Source organism: Parasteatoda tepidariorum, chromosome 7 (assembly GCF_982258835.1).
Source record: "Parasteatoda tepidariorum strain Cologne lab strain chromosome 7, Ptep-v5.0, whole genome shotgun sequence".
NCBI lineage: Eukaryota > Metazoa > Arthropoda > Arachnida > Araneae > Theridiidae > Parasteatoda > Parasteatoda tepidariorum.
Window position 1 is genome coordinate 56,548,054 of NC_141761.1, and position 20,967 is coordinate 56,569,020.

Sequence of the window (20,967 nt, forward strand, 5' to 3'; positions counted from 1 at the left end):
TTTTGAATAAGACTGTTCTTTTTATTTTAATAAAAAAGTATGACGAAAACAGCAGAAATGACAAAATAAGTAAATTTTAAAACAGTATAATTGTTAATACTAGTTGAAGATAACTTCAACAAATATATATTAAATATCTATGTGATTAAAATATAGCAGAATAAAAATACCGTTAAATAAGAGATAAATTAACAATTTACAGTTAAATACCGTTATAACTGACGACAGCATTGGAATTTTGCATCATCTTTGTTTTTTTAAGGAACCATCATACACGATTTTTCCGTTCAATAGGAATGCACCGACAATTATATGAAATAACTTTAGTCCATTTTCTTTTTTATCTCAGATAGAGATACTACTATTCACATTAACATGTATTTATTTATTGTATTTATAATAAATATATATTAAATATCTATATGATTAAAATATAACAGAATAAAAATACCGTTAAATAAGAGATAAATAAGTAATTTACAGTTAAATACCGTTATAACTGATGACATCATTGGAATTTTGCATCTTCTTTGTTTTTATTAGGAACCATCATATATGATTTTTCCGTTCAATAGGAATGCACCGACAATAATATGAAATAACGTTAGTCTATTTTCTTTTTAATCTCAGCTAGAGATACTTCAATTTACATTAACATGTATTTATTTATTGCAGGTACTTATAAAGGATATATATAGTGTTTAAAATAAAATAAATATTTAATGCTTAAAATAATATGAAGATTAAAAAAGTGTTCTTAAAATGTGGCTTTGATGTATATTGGCTAATCTTATATGCAAACCAATGCATTTTTTACTATCTGTAGAAATGTCTTGATAAAAATATTAATTATTTTATTTTACTACACTAAGTACTTAGTTTGTAAAAGGAATTTTACGATTCTTTATTCTTGTTTAAAGTATAACCATTTTGTATATTATGATAAGATGTAGCATTTTTAGAAACCTGTATGAACATCAAAAATTCGAAAATAACTGAAATAGTTAATAAAAATTAGTATGTATTTGTTTTTGCATAAAATGTTCTTCTGATAGTTCAGTTAAAATCTCTCAAAAAGTTCATACATCTTTGCACAAAGCCACATGGTTCTTCTTTCACATCTAATTATCGTAGAAGCAAACGATAAGTTTGAACTAGTATGAGTATGAACTTTGTAAAAAAACATAGAAACTTTATGTTCTGTATTTTGTTTACATTAGGTCAACCTAGTTTCTGTTTTTCTTTGAAAATACAGCTTTTTTTCCCTTACAAAATTGGATTTTCCTCTTAACAAAATCAATCCATTGCCCCCTTAACCAGAGGATGGAGTTTATACCCTTCCTGTTTTTTCCAACCCAATACAAACTTTAACCTACTTCCGGTTATAAACGGGGTTAGTGTTACCATACTTGTTTACAAAATTCACGACACCTTCCACTGTTTATTTCTGCACAAATACTGCCCCACACTTATAACAGAAACCCTTCTTAAATCATTACAGCATACCTCTTTCAGGAGGCAAATAACCCGGGCACTTATTTTGCAACTGAACAATTACGCCAGGCACGATGGAACGGAAGATGGAATATAAAATATTCTAAGACAGGGACCATCTGGAGCCTTAGAATCCAAGTTTAAATGCAGGTGACTCTTTCGAATTTTTCAAAACAAATCTTGAGGTTCAAAATACAATTATAATGATGTCAGCTGCTGGAACAAGCGCCAAAAACGAGCTAGATTATTTTTCCTTGACTTGAATAATTAAAAGTCGCCATTATTCTTTGCATCTGCTGTTTATCATAACAATATTTTGACCGTTTGTTATTTGTTTCGCCATTTTTTTTTAGAGTAGCCTTTTTGTTTCTGTTTTCCTCGGGAGGTCAGTAGCTTTCAAATTAATTTTGGAGGATATATTTAGAAGGGTTAGAATTTTTTTAACCTTTTCAGTAGAATTGACTTGGATATTTTCCTCTTCGGCATCGGGTTGACGATTGATGGATTAAATTAGTTCAGCCGTACAAACTTAATATTCAGTGGACTTTTCCAGCTAATTGTTTTGTTAACTCACGATATTGCAGCGATCCGAAGGTTACTGTTGAACACCTTTTTAAAGAAGGAAAGAAAAAGCAAAGTTGGCATGCAGTTAAACATTATTTTTCCGCTAATGCAGGTAATCGATTCTGGCTATAAAACAATATTAATGTTTTTACAAATTTGCTTAGTTTAAATATGAAAGTAATATTATGCTTATTTTTTACAGATTAAATGATTATTTATGTATGAAAAAAAATTACGCGCTTTTAAAGCTGCATGTATAAAAAATTTCTTTTATCTCACCTTAAATTTACAATTCTTTTTTTTTTATGAATATTTTTTCAGATTATTATTTCATGCTAGGTGAATTTTTTAAATTTTTTACAAGCAAAGCATTATATATCTGAATAGCCATTTTGCTTCGTAAAAACCACATTAGGTAAAACATTTTTTTTCTTATGAGTCTCTCAACCCAGTACCGAAAGAAGAAAACAATTGTCATCAGGGCAAAAAAAAAAGGGATTAATCTAAGAATTAATTAAGTTCCAAGAAATTATTTGATAACTTTATCTTTAAATAATTTTAAAAAAAAATTCTACTAATTAGTTAGCAGTGGACTGCATTTTAAATAAAAATAAATAACATATGAAAAAAAAGGATCAGTAAATGTGAAATTTTGTGAGGAGTTAATTTTATTTCAGCATGTTTTCATAAAATGCAACTATAAAACAATTGAAAATTTATAACGTTTGATATATTAGTAAATGTACATATGATAGTAACTGTATATATACTAATAAATGTTTCCCCCCGTTTTTTCATTCGTCGAAACTTAAAAATTTTAAAATATTTTTTTGAAACCTAATTTAAAAAATTATTCACCCTCAAACCTACCTCTATAACTTTGCTCCAGAAATATTTAAATATATTGGGCAAAATAAAAATACAGAATAATTCAAATAACTTTTTAAAAAAAAATCACCTTTTTAAAATTTCCTTTCTAAAGAACTATCCGACCTATTCCGTTCAAATTTCGAATTTTGTTATTTAGAATTATCTAGGGTAGACAATTAGTATTACGTACAATTTCAAATTTTTTCGATCATTGATAGCTTAAATTTGAAAAGAAAAAAAAACAGTAAGCTATTATTAAAAAAAAATCTTTTACATGAAATTTTATTTGGATAAACAAATTTACAATTGTGTGCAAAAGTAATTTGATTCACTTAAATACTTCGAGAGATATAAAGAAATACTCAAAAAGTGGAAAGAAACATTATTGTGTCCAACTTTTAACTGTTTTTCTGGCTTAACTACTGTGACCATACGCACTACTCCACAACTGTGAACCTTATAGTAGTTCTCATTTCTCAAATTTTGCGGGTAAGAATTCAAACCCACGAAGAAAAGAAAGTCATGTTTATTCAGAGAGAATACATTAGTTGATTTTGTAAGTTAAAATATCTTCTACGAAAATCAATGCACATATTTAAAGTTACACTCTCGAACTGTTAAGTTTGCATCTAAGCACATACAAATTCAGACTCTCGAACTGTTAAGTTTGCATCTAGGCACATAAAAATTCAGACTCTCGAACTGTTAAGTTTGCATCTAAGCACATACAAATTCAGACTCTCGAACTGTTAAGTTTGCATCTAGGCACATAAAAATTCAGACTCTCGAACTGTTAAGTTTGCATCTAGGCACATAAAAATTCAGACTCTCGAACTGTTAAGTTTGCATCTAGGCACATAAAAATTCAGACTCTCGAACTGTTAAGTTTGCATCTAAGCACATACAAATTCAGACTCTCGAACTGTTAAGTTTGCATCTAGGCACATAAAATTCAGACTCTCGAACTGTTAAGTTTGCATCTAAGCACATAAAAATTCAATCATTGGACAAAAAGTTATTAAGGGGTTTTGTTTTTTATTTTTGCATACTGAACTTTTTACCGTATATTCCAATTTTTTTGGGTTTTGTAAAAGAAGAAAAGTTATTTGTTTATATCCAGAACTCAAATAATTTTTCAATCCATTGACATACTTTCTGCTTTTTAATCTTCGTATTGCTTTATTGTTGTATCGTCCAGCAGCCAAATAAAAATATTTGCAACCGTATTGACTGATTTTGTTGTCATAAATTTTGCAACCTAATTGAACCGATATTTTTCAAGATATTGGAATTTAGAATACTTCTCATCATTCCCCTAAATACAAGTCCATGCCGAGAATAACATATTAGGAGTTTCAAAAATTTTCAGAAATTCTTAAAGCTACAATAAATTAAACGTCATTAATAAATTTCAGAACTGCAACATAATTAAAAACGCCGACCGGCCTGTGTAGGAGTTAGGGAACTGTCCTTGCATCAAAAAAGGTTCTGGGTTCGAATCCCGTGCAAGGCATGGATGTTACTTTCTCTCTCTCTGCGTTCCTTTCTTCTGCGTTCCTTTCATAGATGCTCACTGGATAGCGATAAGAGAGTAGCAATTCTGGCATTTCTGAGGTCAATAGAAAATAGATCCAAATGCCCAAAATTAACAAAAAAAAAGAAAGAAAAAAAAAGAAACATAATTAAATACTTTAATGCTCTTATTTAGTTTCCCTAATTTTCAACTGACAGAAAGTTTCGGTTTAAATATCAGTTTAGAGTTCATGCATATGGTTTAAAAATGTCCCTATCAAGATTTGTCAGTTGCTAAAGCTTGATAATAAGGAAATACAAAAAACATTAAAATTAAAAAGCTCTTTGGTAGAAGATGTATAGACCAAAAGACCGCATATGTGGAATGCTCAAAAATCGAGAAAAGTACACGTTTTTTAAAATTCCATAACTTCGTCAAAGAAAATCGAATCGATCTGAAATTTTGAGGGTTTACATATAACGGTTCAAATAACTATTTTCTATTAACAGAAAGCACGGAAATTTTTTTTGTGCAAGTTTGGCAAGTGTTCAAACTTTACAAATTTTTTCACCATGAAAACAATCCGTGATGAAAAGCTGGATTCAGTTCGCAAAAAACAAAGTATTGCAATTTGATCATATGCAACTAACTGTAGAGGGTTCACTTTAGAACATATCAAATTTTCATGCAATTTGAATAATTTTTCGCAGTTCTATGAACATTTGAATTTAGACCTTTTCTTTGTAGATTTCAAAATTTTCGCAAACTTTTGACCGGTAGTGCACATGTTTATTTGCAAGCATAAATTATTAAAATTGACTAGTATAATATGCTAGTAGACTAATAAGGTTTCTTATTAATTTCAATTCAAGCTTAAAATTTTGGTTAGGTTAATCCGTTTTTATTTCTAGCGTAATAGAACCATTTATTCGTCTAACAAAAAATCAAAATAAAGACAACTGAAATTAATAACACCGGTCACTTCCTAGGTTGAATAAAACAGGTGCCTAAATCACATATTAATATCCTTTACCGGAAATTCCACAACGCATGTTCATGATTTTGTAACACGCCGCCTGATTTTGCTTATTTTACACGCCTTCCCGATTGTTTTGTCCACAATGAACAACACACGCTCTATATTTATCCGCACCATTACCCTAAAAGTCATTAATACTCTCAAATAATGTGGGAACCAATTTCTAGAGTGAGAGATCGCTTCCGAACAAATTCTAATTATTGCGGGCTGGTTTTTGTATGCAAGGATTTTGTTAAGCATTTTTTTGGAAATTGCATTCGTTATAGAGTTATATCAGGCTATTATTTGGATGTTGATTAGTTTCGTTTTCCCCCTTTTTTTTTTCTTCTCCAGCGATTGAGCGTTTAGAAGATAATGGAATGCCAGGTGATCGTATAAACGCAAACAAAATCCGAGAGTTAATAACTTAGGCATAAAAAATAATTATAGATGAATAGTAACGAAAAATGGTGGAATATTAGACAATAATTTAAAGCAGTGATTCTCAACCACTGTGCCGCGGCACTTTTGCGTGCCGCCAAATTCTTAAAATGTGCCACCAAACATTGGAAATGATACAATAAAAATTATAATGCTTTTTTTTTATTACGAGTAAAGTTTAAATTAAAAAAAAAAAGTGTAACTATATACATACATGCGGAAATAAAAGCTAATCATTGAAGTAAGCTATGCAATAAATAGTTATAAAAACGAATTAACAAAGGATAACTAACAAAAAATAAGCTAACAATTAATAATTAGCAAAAACACTAGTTAACATGAAATCACAAAAAAAAGAATTAATGTGAAAAAAACTAACAGCCAATAACTATAGAAAACAAGCTAATAATTAATAACTGTTAAAAAATAAATAACTGTTACTAACTAATAAAAAATAAGTCGAAAGAAATAATTAATCTCTTAATAGACGTGCTTTGGTAGTACATATTATTTATTTCACATTCAAAATTATTATCACAAACTATTTAACACAGTGTATTATAGGTAAGTAAACAACTTTTAACCTAAATTTTTTTCATTGTGTGCCGTCGAATTTCGAAATCGTTAAAAGTGTGCCGCCGCAAAAAAAAAAGGTTGAGAATCACTGATTTAAAGTATTAATAATTTCGGGAATTGTTTAATGGTTTTTATTATTTACTAATCAGCAGACTAAATAAAAAGCTTTCATTTCATTGAGAATAAGATAATTTTTAGTCAGAGAACAGATTGAAATACTTCATTTAATTTGTATTTATAGTAAAATTAAGTTTAATTGTAGTCAGTCGCGATGGCTCAATGGTTAAGGCACTGAATTGCGAGCGTGATGTACTGGGGTTCGATGCCCAGTGCCCACCCAGTTTCAAATCGATGGGTACCAGTTTGTCTAGAAAGTAAAAGCGGCTTGCACGCATTGCCGTTGTTTATGAAATTGTGGAGATTTAACCTCCATGAATTCCATATCCAGAACAAAAATAATTCTGATGATTTGAAAAATGAAAAAAATAGTAAAAATAGTTATTGTCAAAATAAAGACAGTAAGAAAAGAGGGGGAGAAGGTATCAAATAGTCTCAGAGACTCCTTTCTAATCTATAGATATATTTCTCTTACACGGCACCAAAAAAAAGCCTCATTACAACTCCCCGAATGGCAACGTTAGAAAATCGACCAATGATTGCTGCTAAAAATGTCACATGGCAAATGTCACATGAGGTGGCTCAACATATAGCGCTTTAAAAAACGGAAACAATAACCAGAGTGAGCATTATCAGGTTGCTCAATTCAGATTCATGCCCTAAAAACATGATAATATTTAATTTAAACTCAATTAGTAATTAATTAGGCTGGCCTTCTCCGTGACTATAAATAAGTCACAAGGTCAGACTTTAAAATCAGTTTAGTATTGACTAAGCAAGTTTTTAGTCATGGACAACTTTATGTTGGCCTGTCAAGAGTTAAGTCATTTGACAGCCTTTCAGTAATTGCTCCAAGATGCCAAATCTATAATTGTGTTTTGCTTAGCTAGCAAATGCTTAGTGTTAATTTCTTAGAGCTTTGCAGACAAAAATGTTTTTTGGAAAAAATTAAATTGAAACTTCTATTGGCAGTAGGCAAGGAGAACTGCCAAAATCAAAACTCCCCGATTAGAAATGCAGCATGGCGACCTCCCCGTGGTATTTCTCGGGTATAGCTAACAGCCATGCATTTTAATTTATTGTATGTAAAACATCCTTATTTTGTTCTAAAATGTTATGTACTTTATCACAAATGTTAATTAATATAGAAATTGATTTCAATAATGCTGATCACCAAAAAATATTTCATTTGGCGATAAAACAAATTTTTGTGTTCTTGAAAATGATAGACTTTTTGAGGGTTATTATCTCACAAGGAAAAGTTAGGATTTAAAGTTTATACTTTTAAATAATAAAATTTTTTTCTAAAACTTTCAGAATTTCTAGCATTAACTAATTTATTATACACATTTAGTTGAATTTAGGTAAGTAAGTGCAATATTTGATAATTTATTTTGCTAATATGTTTCTCATTTAGCTAATGTTTTGATTTTTTCACCATGTGCAATCTAAATAGCTAATATACTTTTTAAAAGCCAATAAGAACATTGATAGAATTCTTCTACATAAGTACAATACTATGTCTTTGATGATAAAATACTATGTCTTTGAAGATAATATACTATGTCTTTGCTAGAACATTGTGTTCATTGGCGAGCGAGCGCGGTGGCTCACGGCGTGAACCACATAGGATTGCGTAGCAATTCTCGGGGGGTTGGCGAGCGTTAGCGAGCAGGGGGCGAAGCCACCTAGTTTATATATAAAACGACAAAATGTCCGTTTTTATTCAGGCAACAATGGAATGGTTGCATTAGCCTTTTTAAAACTTTTGAAAACGATTTGTATTTCTGTATGTCGGAGATGAAGGCTGTCCATTTATTTATAAAATTGAGTTGATATCATACTGTTTATTTTTCTCTCTCTCTTGTGGTATAGGACATAAGACACGTAATCCTGTCATAATAAACGAAGTTATAGGTAGTTAAAACACTATGTCTAACTTTCTCTAGAGATATGAGATATTAAAATCTGCTCTCTTTAAAAATTGCATTTTTGTGAGTTGCTGTCTTTTACGTACAGATTTGCATGCACAGACGTCAGACGTACAGATTTGTATGCACAAATATCTGGCTATATTGAAAAATCGTAAGCACCGTCGCTGTTTTGGGTATTATTTTGATTTGCTGCGAAAAATCCATAAGACTTATAGAAATTTGAAATTACGATGGCTTGTAGAAAAATATACATGGAGTAAAATGGATTTAAAAAAAATTAAGATTCGATGATTAGTGCGAGAATTATTAACTGTTAAACTTAAAGTAAAAAATACCATGCGGACCACGCTGCAGACGTTAAAAATGCAATTACAGAGCTGGAATATGACGTATTTATGTCATTTTTATTTATGAATTTAAAATGAAATTTTTCAAAATTCCATTTTGTTTGAAAGTTATTGCAATTTTAAGTTTTTTTTTTTTTTTTTCACAATTTGCTTGCTTTGTTAGTTTCATGCAGAATGTAATATTATTAAAATTAGTTATTTCTTTCTTTGGTCTTTTTATTACAGTGATCAAAAAATTAATAAAAAATTTATGTCATAACTTTTTTTCTCGTTTGATTTTTTTCCTCTTTCATAATCAAGTACTTTGACGGAAATAGGAAACCTGCTGTACAAAAATGCGGGAGATTTGAGATAATTGGTCTTATCATCTCTTCAACACCCGTTTACTAATCTTGTTAAATCTCTATTGGCTTTCTCTATTTTTTTTGTTGGAAAAAAGGTCCTTTTCTTCTTTTGGTGAAGAAACTCAGCCAACCTACTCGAGAACATCTGCAACTGCTGAGAAATGCTTTTACTCAAACAATGTCTTTCACCATCTAGCCAATATCTTCAGATATTGGTCTAAAAAATAGTGAGATTTCTATCTCAATTTGTAGCCTTATTCACTCTTGAAGAAAAGCAAAATTTTCTTGATCGGGCATCCTTTTGTATAAGATCAATTGCGCGTGTTATAGGGAAAAAATATTGAACATCCTGCTGGTTTCGACATAAAATCGTTTCAGTTTTGAAAAGGAAACCGTTAATTTCTGTAAAGTGTGCTTGACTAACATCTGCGTTGTTTTCTTTTTTTTCTCTAGGTTAGGTTGCGACGCGTGCCTAGAGAAAATTTTAAGATAAGAAATGGGGTAAGATTTAAACCGTCACCAACGTATAAACGAAAAATATAAATTTTTTTTTTCTCATTTAGTGATTGAAAATATATGATAATCATAGTAATAGTTATTTATTCTGTTTTAATGAAAACGATGAAGGAATATATTTTTTTTGAAATGTGATAAAAACATATAGCAGAAAAGATTAGTATGATTTATTAGGAACTCTATTGAATATAATGTACAGTGTGGGCAAGGAAAGAAACGAATTACATTGAATAACTTTTGGTCTAGTGATTGGTTTTTGAAATACTAGGACTCAATCTTAATAGTTTAAAGGAGGAACCTCAAATATGCTAATTATATAGTGAAGCCATTTTAGGTTATAAAAATCAGACACAAAAACGTACTTTCTTGCCATAAGCATACCTTTTTTGGACTTATAGGGAGTAGTCGAAGTTTAGGGAATATGGTTCCAACAGTATGGTCAGGAGAGAGGTCCTAAGTTTGCACCCCTAAATGTTAATGTTACTTCCGTGAGCAGTTTATCATGTCTCGAAACCTTTTTAATGAATAAAAAATTTTTTGGACCACATTAAAAAAAATCACATATCTAAAAAAAAAAAAAAAATCCATAAAAAGATAATTTTTTTATAATTAGTTGCTATTTTTTATTATTTTATTTAATAATTGTCACAAATACATTTGAATCGTAAGGTATACAAATTTTTACATTAGCTTAAATAATGTAATTTTGTATGGCAAAATATAATTTTATATACTACTTTGTTAAAAAAGCAACAGTTTAAAAACCGTTATATTATAGTTAATTCTTAAATCGTTTGCTTAAATAATTATGTTCTCTTTTATGTTTAAATTTTATTTATAATGAATAAAGTATACCTATTCCATATTCATGCCATTCCATTTATGTGGTGTTATTTTATAAAATATTGCAAAGTTTAAATGTAAAGTATGTTTTCGTAAAATTCAATGGATGTAGTACCTTAACGTAAAAAGAAGAATGATTTATAATTTATAATTCAATTTTTCAGCTTTTCAACTTTATAAAAATGCCCAATCAACATTTTTTTTAAACTAAAAAATAAAATATGGCATCAAAAGTTCAAGCATTATTTATTCGAAAGCACCTAGTTTTCATTCATAAAGAAATTCGTAAAATAATTCGAATGGATGATTATCATTTAATTTTTTTTCTTCTTTCTTTTTCACTTTCAATGTTCGTGTAATATGTATGTTGTAGGCAAATTGAATAATTTTACTCTTTGTTAAAAAAAAAAGCCACCACCATTTTGTAATGCTCCATGATATTATGAAAAGTTTTCAGTATTTTCTTATCCGCCTGACATTTTTTAGGCTTACTTTTAGGCTAATAAGAAAATATCGGACACTTTTAATCTTATTGCAATATGACCACATACCATTTGGCTTATCAATCATTGTTCAATTTATTTTAAGAAGTTTATGCTTATCCTATAGTCGTGGAAGCTTTTTGCAAAAAGTCCTTTTATTTTTCTTGCAATAAGCCTAAGCGAATTCAGTTTGGTTAAGCAGTTTATAATTAGACTAAATGCATATGGACACTGTAATAAGTCTAAAACAATCAGATAGATTGTAATGAACCTAAAAAAAAAATATCAGACAGATTAGAAATTACTGAATACTTTTCCAATTCAGTCTGCACGGACCCCGTAGAGATTTTCTCAAGCGGTGCAACCAAGTTAATCATTATTATATATCAAAAAATCGCGGGAAAAAAAATGTTATTTTTAAAAAGTATTTCTACATCTTGCACTTTAAAATTTTTTTCAAGTAATTTTAGTAATTTAATTTTCACGTTAAAACCAACAAAGTTAAAATAAAAAATTTAAATTTGTGTTTTATTCAAATTCCACAAAGTAAGTATGGCAAGACCATAAAAGAAAAAATAATGTAAACTACAGTTTTTCCTTTAAGTTTTATTCTTTGCCCTATCTTCGAATTAGCAAAAAAACCATATTAGTTTATTATATTATTATTATTACTATTATTATTATAATATATATATATATATATATATATATATATATATATATATATATATATATATATATATATATATATATATATATATATATATATATATATATATATGTATATATATATATATATATATATATATATATATATATATATATATATATATATATATATATATATATATATATATATATATGTATATATATATATTATTATTATTATTATTATTATTAAAATTGTATTAGTACTAAATTGAACGATTTGATGGAAAATAAATGCAACTTTTGAGCTTAGTGTACAAATCATTGTAGTTTCAATATAACAAGCAGTATTTTTAATAATCATAATATTTAAATGCAAGTTATAATTTTTAATTTATTGGATTTTTAGGGGGAGCAAATGCATTCTCTTACTGGCATCTATGTTAGCGTAGCACTTTGCAAATAACATTGCAAATACCATTGCAATGTTAGCGTAGCACATTGCAAATTTGCGAAGAATCGAATGATTCGATTCGTTTAAGACTTCTGCTTTCATCTTATGCAACCACTCCTTCAAACTATTGGTTCATAGACTAACAAACAACGTTTAAGTGAAAGCATTCAATGCACCGGAAAAAGCACGCGTTTTTAATTTTGGTCGTCAGCATTCAGGACTGCCGTTGTACTTGGAATAGAACAAAAAAGACAAAGTCTATTGTTCCACCACGCTCCTATCATTATGGAAAAGTGTCGCTAATATTACACGCTGCGATAACAACTAATTAGCTTTATAACTGAAAAAAAAAATTAAGGCAAGGAAACATCTGGGTGGAAGCAGAGCTTATTTATTGCTGGCTCGGGCAGGTGAATCTTTTATATTTACGAACTACGAGTTCACTTGTGTGTAAAAGCCAGTTTAACTCATGGCTGGTTTGCCGCCAACAAATGAATTAAGGCAAAAATGTTTTGATTTTAATTTTTTTTTATTTATTAGTGTTATGTGACGATAGAGGAAAATTCGATTATTTTTTGCAATCTTTTTGCGTGACACTGAAGAATTTAACGTACGCTCATACATTTTCTGGATGATAGATTCTGGCCGAAATTCTGTAAGCAAACAAATAAAATGCAGAGCATTTATTTGTTTGCTTACAGAATTTTGACAGCAAGTAATAAATTTTTCAGAATATTTGAAATTTTATTCTAAGTCTAGAATTTGGAGAAGAAGAACACTTCAAAAAAGTTATTTTAATTACTTCGTTTTTTTTATTAACTATCGTTATTGTCTTTATTATCAAAATTCTGTAAGCAAACAAATAAAAGGCAGAGCATTTATTTGTTTTCTTACAGAATTATTTTGACAGCAAGTAATAAAAATTTTCAGAATTTTCTAAATTTTATTCTAAGACGAGAATTTAAAATAGAAGAACACTTCAAAAAAGCTAATTTCGCTAGTTCGCTTTTTATTATTAACTATCTTTATTGTTTGTGAGAGTGGAATTTTGCAAATGAAATTTAGACCTTTCTCCTATACTGCAGTGCAATTGAAAAAACAACGTAAGTGCTTCAGGATAGATTTGGAGAAAAGTGGCTTCAGAATTATTTTCTTTCCGTTGCTAATGCCACAAACGATAAAAAAAGAATTTCGGAAAATTAATAAAAAAAATTTATTTATTATTTTTTTAATTTGCTTATTGGTTTTTGTTTTGGAATATGTAGCTTATTATACGGAGATGCCAATTCTATAAGCATCTCAATTTTGAATTATTTTTTGCTTTGTCTCTTCGGTTGATTTTTCTTTTGCTTAGCAGTATGAATGATGCACTCAGCCTCCTGGCAGTACAAGTTTCGATCATGTATAGCAACTATAAGCGGAATACGGCGACGCAAAGAACCATGTACGTCGTTTGCGGGGGAAAGGGTGGTCATATGTCACCTTTAATAATTAAAAAAGTCCAAAATTCCCTCTCAATAAATCAGACAAATAAATTTTTTTTTCATGAATCATCAAAGTTAAAAGCTAGAAATAAATAAAAATAAGTGATCTTTTTGTAGATATTTCGTTCCTCTGTTGTGACTGGGTATTTCAATTAAAAAAAAAAAAAATACATACGTACGACACCCATGCCAAATACAATCAATTTATCGCCAATCAAAATTTTCACTTTTTTCCGATTCGTTCAAATCTCTATTGCTCTTTTTCACGCGTTTTGACTGTTGCTATCAGAATTAACTGTTTCTGAGTTAGTTATAGGCAATATAAAGTTTGATCATTTTGTAACTATAACTTTTTTTTATATATATAACCGTCCTTGAGTAGCCAATCCGATTTTGAGTTTAGGACTATTAATGTTAGACTCCGTAGCCTTGTAATTTTGAACCCAATTCAGAAGATAAGGAAACTCCTAGATCAAGTATGGGGATAAACTAATTTTCGTGGAAGATTTTTTGATGGAACTAGTCGGCATTTGCGTTACATGGAGAGAAAAACCACGAAAAACTTCTACGGTCCGCCTGATAGCAAGGAAATTCTAACCCATGATCTACCACTGATCTACCATAACTACCACTGAGGAAATTTTTCCTCAGCACTGTGATTGATGTGAACCGAAAACAGCTTCTGTATCGACCAGCAATCGCCAGGATTTGAACCCGGTTTACCTAATTGGAAGTTGAGCGCTCTGTCCTCTTAGCCACCAAGCCTTTCCTACTGTAGTTTTATTTTATATCTGTCGGTGAACAGCCAACCCAAATTCGAGTTTACGGCTACCAATGTTCAACTCCGGCTATCAATTCTTGTAATTTGAAACACAATCCAGAAAACAAGGGAATTCCTGGATTAATTATGTTAAGAATTTTTGCCTTCATGGAGGAATTTTTGAAGGAACTAACCAGTATTGCGTTACATGAAGAGGAAAATCATGAAAACCTTCCACGGTTTGCCTGGCTGCAAAGGGACTCTAACCCATGATTTGTCTACCACTGAGAATATTTTTCATCAGCACTGTGGTGCGGAATTCGTAGCCGGGTGAGGAATTCGCACCGACCAGCCATTTCTGGGATTCGAACCCAGTTCACCTCATTGGAAGGCGAAAGCTTTATTCTCTGAGCCACGACGGCTGCATACTATATTTTTTTTTATAACCGTCGTTGAACAGTCGACCCAATTTTCGACTACTAATGTTCAACTCCATAGCCGTGCAAATTTAAACCAATCCAGAAGACAAGAAAACTCCAGGATCAGTGTGCCCAGAGGTATGATTTGTTATGGGAACATGGAAGACTTCGTCTCTCGACAGATTCAACGTGCATCAGTTACCATTTACTACACGGGGAGCCTTTGGCAGGCGGGGATCGAGCCCACGACCTCTTGGACACGAACCCAATGCCCTACCAACCTGCTATCCCGGCCCCTATTATATTTTGTGAGTTCCTATACAATAGTTTCCTACATATGCAAGTATAATTTGAATCGTTATTTCATCAATTTATTATTAATTCATCAATTTATTATTAGTCATCAAATTATTTCATCAATTTATTATTATTAATTTATAGGCAATTGAATTTCTACTATCAAAATTTTATTTCCACTTTTAGATTAACTAGTGTTCTCAAATTTTAACTGTAGCCGTGCGCTTCATGCCGATATAAATTATAAATGTTTCCTAAATAATACGAGCAATATTAATCGATGTTTTATTGCTGATCGAAGTTCAAACCACTTTTTCAAACCCATTCTCAAAAACAAACTATCACAAAATTAATAAGACGAAAATAATATATTGATACAATATGAATGATAAAAAGATTCTAAACTGTATGTATAATCTTTACGTGAAGAATTTTCTAGGCTTTTCTAGGCTTAACAGACAAATAACTTAAATATTTTAAAAGTTATTAAACCTTTTTAAAAATTGCCAATTTGACGATATTTTTCTACCTAGAGGAAAATTATCAAAATCACTGCTTTATTCTGAGTGTTTGCCAATTTTGATGAGCTCAAGTAATGCAGCATTGGAGTAAGATTTTAAATATTTAAAAATAGATAAATGGATGAGAAAAATAATAATAGATAAGATTTTAAATATAAAACAATTAGACCACAAGCGTTCATAATCATAAAACTGTGGCTTTTCTCCATATTGACGTTATGCGCCATTTTTTAAAATAAGCGTAGATAGAGCTGACTTTAGATAGGCTAAACTTCACCCGTTATGAAAGTAGCATATTATTCGCAAAAAAAGCAACATTTCATATTACGACGGAGCCTTCAAAAAATAGCCTTTAGAACGGACAAATAACCAAAATATTTTAGAAGTAATAAAATTTTTTTGAAAATCAAAAATTTGGTGACATTTTTCCCCTGGATAAAATCAATTCTTATACTCATTTTTTGCAAATTTCTATAAGTTCAGGTGATAAAGCATTGGAATAAGTTTTTAAAAATTAGACCACTAAGTTTCTCGTTTACTCAAAACTGTGGCTTTTCTCCATATTGACGTTTTGTGATAGTTTCAGAATAAACATAGAGGGTGCTGACAGAAGATAGTCTGAACTTGACCTAACAGTCATGGGTAAGTGTTGCAAACTCACAGCAGTTATGAAAATAGCCTATTATTCTCAAAAAAGCAATTATTCATGCGACTGCGAAACCTTCGAAAAGCAGTCTTAATTCTGACTTCGTTATTTTTTGTTCCTTACATAGGTCGCTGTTCTTCTAAATTATCCCATCCAATGAAAAACAACACCCTTAAAACATTTTCTTTTCCTACAATCAAAAAATCCCAAAAAATTATCTCCTAAATTCATTTTTAAGTTTAATTTTGAAAAAAAAAAAAGAAATTAACAATATTAAATTTTTAAAAAAATTATACAATGCTATACAAATTTCCTGGCGGCAGTCCTGTTACTTTTTTTTCGGCTGTTACTAAGCAACTGTTTAGATGTAGTATATGGTAACACCTAGAAAACAATAGCACACAAAAACATGGTAAGGGGTGGTTAAAAATATTGAAGAGCATATAACAAAGAATAAATCATAGATGTGGGGGAAGGTTTGATCCAAAGATTGACGTACCTGAGGAACTTTGACCCTTGGGCACAGCTGTAAACTGATCGTTGTGGGTGCTGTAATTTTAACAACAGGATAGCGTGTTAACGGTCAGCCACAGTTACTGAAATTGAATTCAGTTACTTTAATAGTGAGAAAAAGAGTGAGTTGCTGTGAAATAACGAGTACGAGATTAAGAGTAATTATACTAGGGGAGTAGTTTTAAATGAAATATGGGTGGAGTGCAAGCGTATTAAATTTCATTATACGTGAATAGTGTAAATTAATGATTCATAACGGTGTATAATATTGCTAATAATATGGTGTTACTTAGGGTGTTAGAAACTGAATGTGTTGAGATTAATTTTATCCACGGGGGAAATCTCTTGCATTTATCTTTTAATGAATTATTATTAGAAAGGAAATAATACGTAATAGAATAAAAAAAATTGGATAATAGTTTTTTGTTGCTGCTTTTGCTAGCATATTAATAAAAACACCAAAAAAGTTTTTCGGCAGAAAAACTTATCCGTATCCTGATTTCAATTACACTCTACTTTATAGATTATCTTAGTCAGTTTTATCCAATGGTCTAAAGAGGACGATGTTTAACCCTTTCGCGCCGACTGTCACAAATACGTGCCAGCATAAAACCGTATCAACCAGGATAAAAAGATAAAACTGGTATTCAAAGTAATTCTTTAGCAGTTTATTTGTGGGCGGAGTTATAATTGTTTCATTTATTTAATTCACCATTACTTTGTTCAAAATAAAACTATTTAGTTATACTTTGAACTAACATTGATTATATATATGATTAAACTAACAATAATTAAAGTAAAAGCAAAGTAAGTCTGTCAAATTAGCAACGACTACATTTAAGTTACCGTTTTTTATTTAATTACATCCTGATTCTGATTTTGTACGAATGCTTTTCTGAATCACCCGTCCCCAAGGGCTTAATAGTCTAGTTGCTAATGAAACTTGTGATATTTTAAAAATGTCACAAGTTTCTCAGCTGTTATAAATTTTTAATCATTTATCATCAATAAACTAATATCAATCAATTATCATATATCAATCAATTAATAATCAGGTTTAAATATTTTTTTTCAGAATTATTGAAAGAAGTTTCACATATTGGTTTTTAGATTTTAAGAAAAAAATTTAAATAAGTATAACCAATATTTTTCTCAAAATTAAATTATGAAAAATCTCATGAATCTAAAATTTTAGTTTTTCAGAATTCTTGAAATTTTTTTAAGGCTATTTTAAATTTAATTGGTATTAAGTTTATAAAAATCAAACGGGGTTTACGACATCTTGCTTAATTGTAGCTTACGAAACTATCCGTAAATTTTTTTACTTCTTAATACGCAATTTCTTAACTGGAATTTATTTTTATTAAAAAGTTATTAAGAAAATTAAATTAATTAAATAAATGATTTATTAATTATCTATTAATTAAAAAAATTAAATTAGGTTTTTAGGCACAATAAAATTTTGGTTTAAAAAATGAAAAAAGTTATATTAGTTTATTTAAACCTTTTTTTCAGCCATGAAAAAAAATTATGAGCGATAATTAATCTTCCTTCAAAGAAAATTGAAAAAATTAAAATATTTCATTGAAATATGGAGAAATATAGCTTCATAAATAAATATAAACTTAGTTCAAATAGTTTTATTTTGTCTTTTTTTTTTCAATCCAATTTACCACTGCACCCCCAAAAATTATTAGTGTCATTCTTAGTGTTTTGAGAATAATTTCTCTTTTGTTCGAAGTTAACTATTTATTATGAGTTAGTAACTTTCTTCCTAACAGAATGTAGGCAATAAGAAAAATAAGAGACAAGCAATTTTACTCGTAAGCGACATATTATAAAGATAACTTTATGTCCTTACATCAATTCAAAAAAGGAGCTGTTTTTCACCTTTCTTGATTACTTGAATTAAATTTTTGATGTTTAAAAGAAATTTAACATAAATGTTAAAATCTGGTACCGTCATTCGGGGCTACTTGGTGCAGCGGGGGGCTACTTTGTGCAAATTCGAATTTGGCATTTTTCAAGTGCTGCTATTCAGTATTATGTTTATTTCACGTTAAAAATGTGTGGAATTTGAAGATAGAAGTCTCTTCTATTACTGCAAACATTTTTTTCGAATTTTAAAGCAATCTCAGAGTGTGTTTCGTTCATCCAATGTCAACAACTTTCCGAGGACGTCGGATGTCGAAAAGTGTGCGTGGAAACTTTAGCTGTGAAATGCAAAGACGTTGATAAAACAATTGTCGTAAATGCAAATTTTTTTATTTATATATTAATAAACAATTATATCATGTTAGCGTTAAAAAAATTTGAAAATTAATAACAAATAAACGGAAAATGAAAAAAAAATGCACGTTGGGGCTACTTTATGCAAAGTTTCATTCGTTTTTTCTTTCTTCGAAAGAAAAATGGTCAGACGTTATAAAAAAATACCTGGAACGAGAAACTACCGTGATTACGCTTTATAAAAGCTGCAACAATGTTTGCAAGCAGTTGCTGGTGGTATGTCGATTGCAGAAGCTTCTCGGAAGTACAAAATCCACAAAAATACTATCTCTAATAAAATTCACAAGAAACAGGTGAAACTTCCTGGTGAACTATTCTTTTTCTTCAACAAAGATTTTTCTAATGAACTAATTAAACGATTTAACTCATAAAAATATATTTTATAGGACATCAGGTGATTTTGACAGAAACTGAAGAGCAAGTTCTGTCTTGTTCATTCAAGCATGCTATGTTGAAATTTATCAATATTATAAATGTTAATGAATATGTAATAATTATTATTTTTGAAATATCATCCATTTCAATGTTAAAAAAAGTATATGGTTTCCTTTTGTTTAAACTCAAATGTTTTGAAATAAACATTCTTTTTAAGAAAAAATTCTTCAAAAAAAATGGTTTTTTAACGCTGAAAATTATTTTCAAACTAATATCTTTACATATCTTGATGTTTTTGTCTTTAAAAATGTCAACAATTAACTTTTTTAACAATTTTATATCAATATTTTACTAAAAGCATGATTATTAAACTGAATTCCTATTGCTGCACAAAGTAGCCCCATTTTGGGGCTACCTTGTGCAAGGTATGTTTTGACTTATTATTCGTAAATATTACATACAAATAATGCCAATATTGATCAAATTCACTCGTCCGAGTCCAGTTATGAATATAATATCGATAAATTTTACTAAAGTTTGAATTAACATAGTTTTTTAACATGTCAAAGTTCAAGAACTGCGAAATCCTGCACAAAGTAGCCCCGAATGACGGTACCATCTATTCTCTACCATTCTTATTTCTTTTTATCTTCGACATCAACTCAAGAGCGAGCATATAAAAAGAAAATCTCGAGAGAGACAAAGGATATTTTCTACAAGAATACTCATTATTTCAAGTAAAAAAGGCGAGAAAAAAAAGCTTTCAGAATAATAATTTTTGAAAAAAGTGGTTTTTTGAAAGAAAACAAAAATTCGCTTTAATTTCACAAACAAAAAAGGCCCTTTCAGAAAGACAAATTGCAACTCCTTAGTTAGATATCCGTGGACTACAGTGTATTTTACGTTGTAATTTTTATTATAAGTTTATCAATTAATAATTTTCGAACTAATTATTAAGAGTTATTTATTCCATCATATTCCCTGCACATCTTTCTACACACTTTCTCTCAAAACAAAGTCGGAGACAGGGCTCTTACTACTTGTTTAAAAATATACAAAAAGTTTTAACTAAGCAAGTGCAAAAATAGTATTCGAGAAAAAAACATAAAATATTATAATAATGCATATTATGAGCCGCGATGGCTCAGGGGATAGAGCTTTCGCCTTCCAATGCGGCGAAACTGGTTCGAATCCCAGTCGATACGAATTCCGCATCCGGCTTGCGCCGACCATAGTGCTAACATGAAATATCCTCAGTGGTAGACGGATCCTGGGTTAGAGTCTCCTTGCCGTCTGGCTAACCGTGGGAGGTTCTCGCGGTCTTCCTCTTCATGTAACGCAAATGCGGGTTAGCTCCATCAAAAAGTTCTCCACGAAGGCGAATTTCTCCTAATACTCGATACAGGAGTTCCCTTGTCTTCTGGATTGGATTCAAAATGACAAGGCTGCGGAGTTGAACATTTGTAATCGTAATCCCATAAAATTGGGTCGGCTGTTCAACG

General features: G+C 29.9%; 1 long non-coding RNA gene across 5 annotated transcripts in view; it reads right to left on the minus strand.

The window, feature by feature from the left end:
* The window catches only part of LOC122269977 (uncharacterized), a 384,828-nt gene that overhangs the window by 41,236 nt on the left and 322,625 nt on the right, over nt 1–20,967 (minus strand). The window contains exon 7 of one of the 5 annotated variants that reach the window (XR_015435530.1): nt 16,635–16,884. The exons of the other annotated variants lie outside the window; for them this stretch is intronic. This is a non-coding gene — a long non-coding RNA (uncharacterized LOC122269977). Of the gene's footprint in view, nt 1–16,634; nt 16,885–20,967 lie in introns of those variants that run through there. 5 annotated transcript variants of the gene reach the window in all.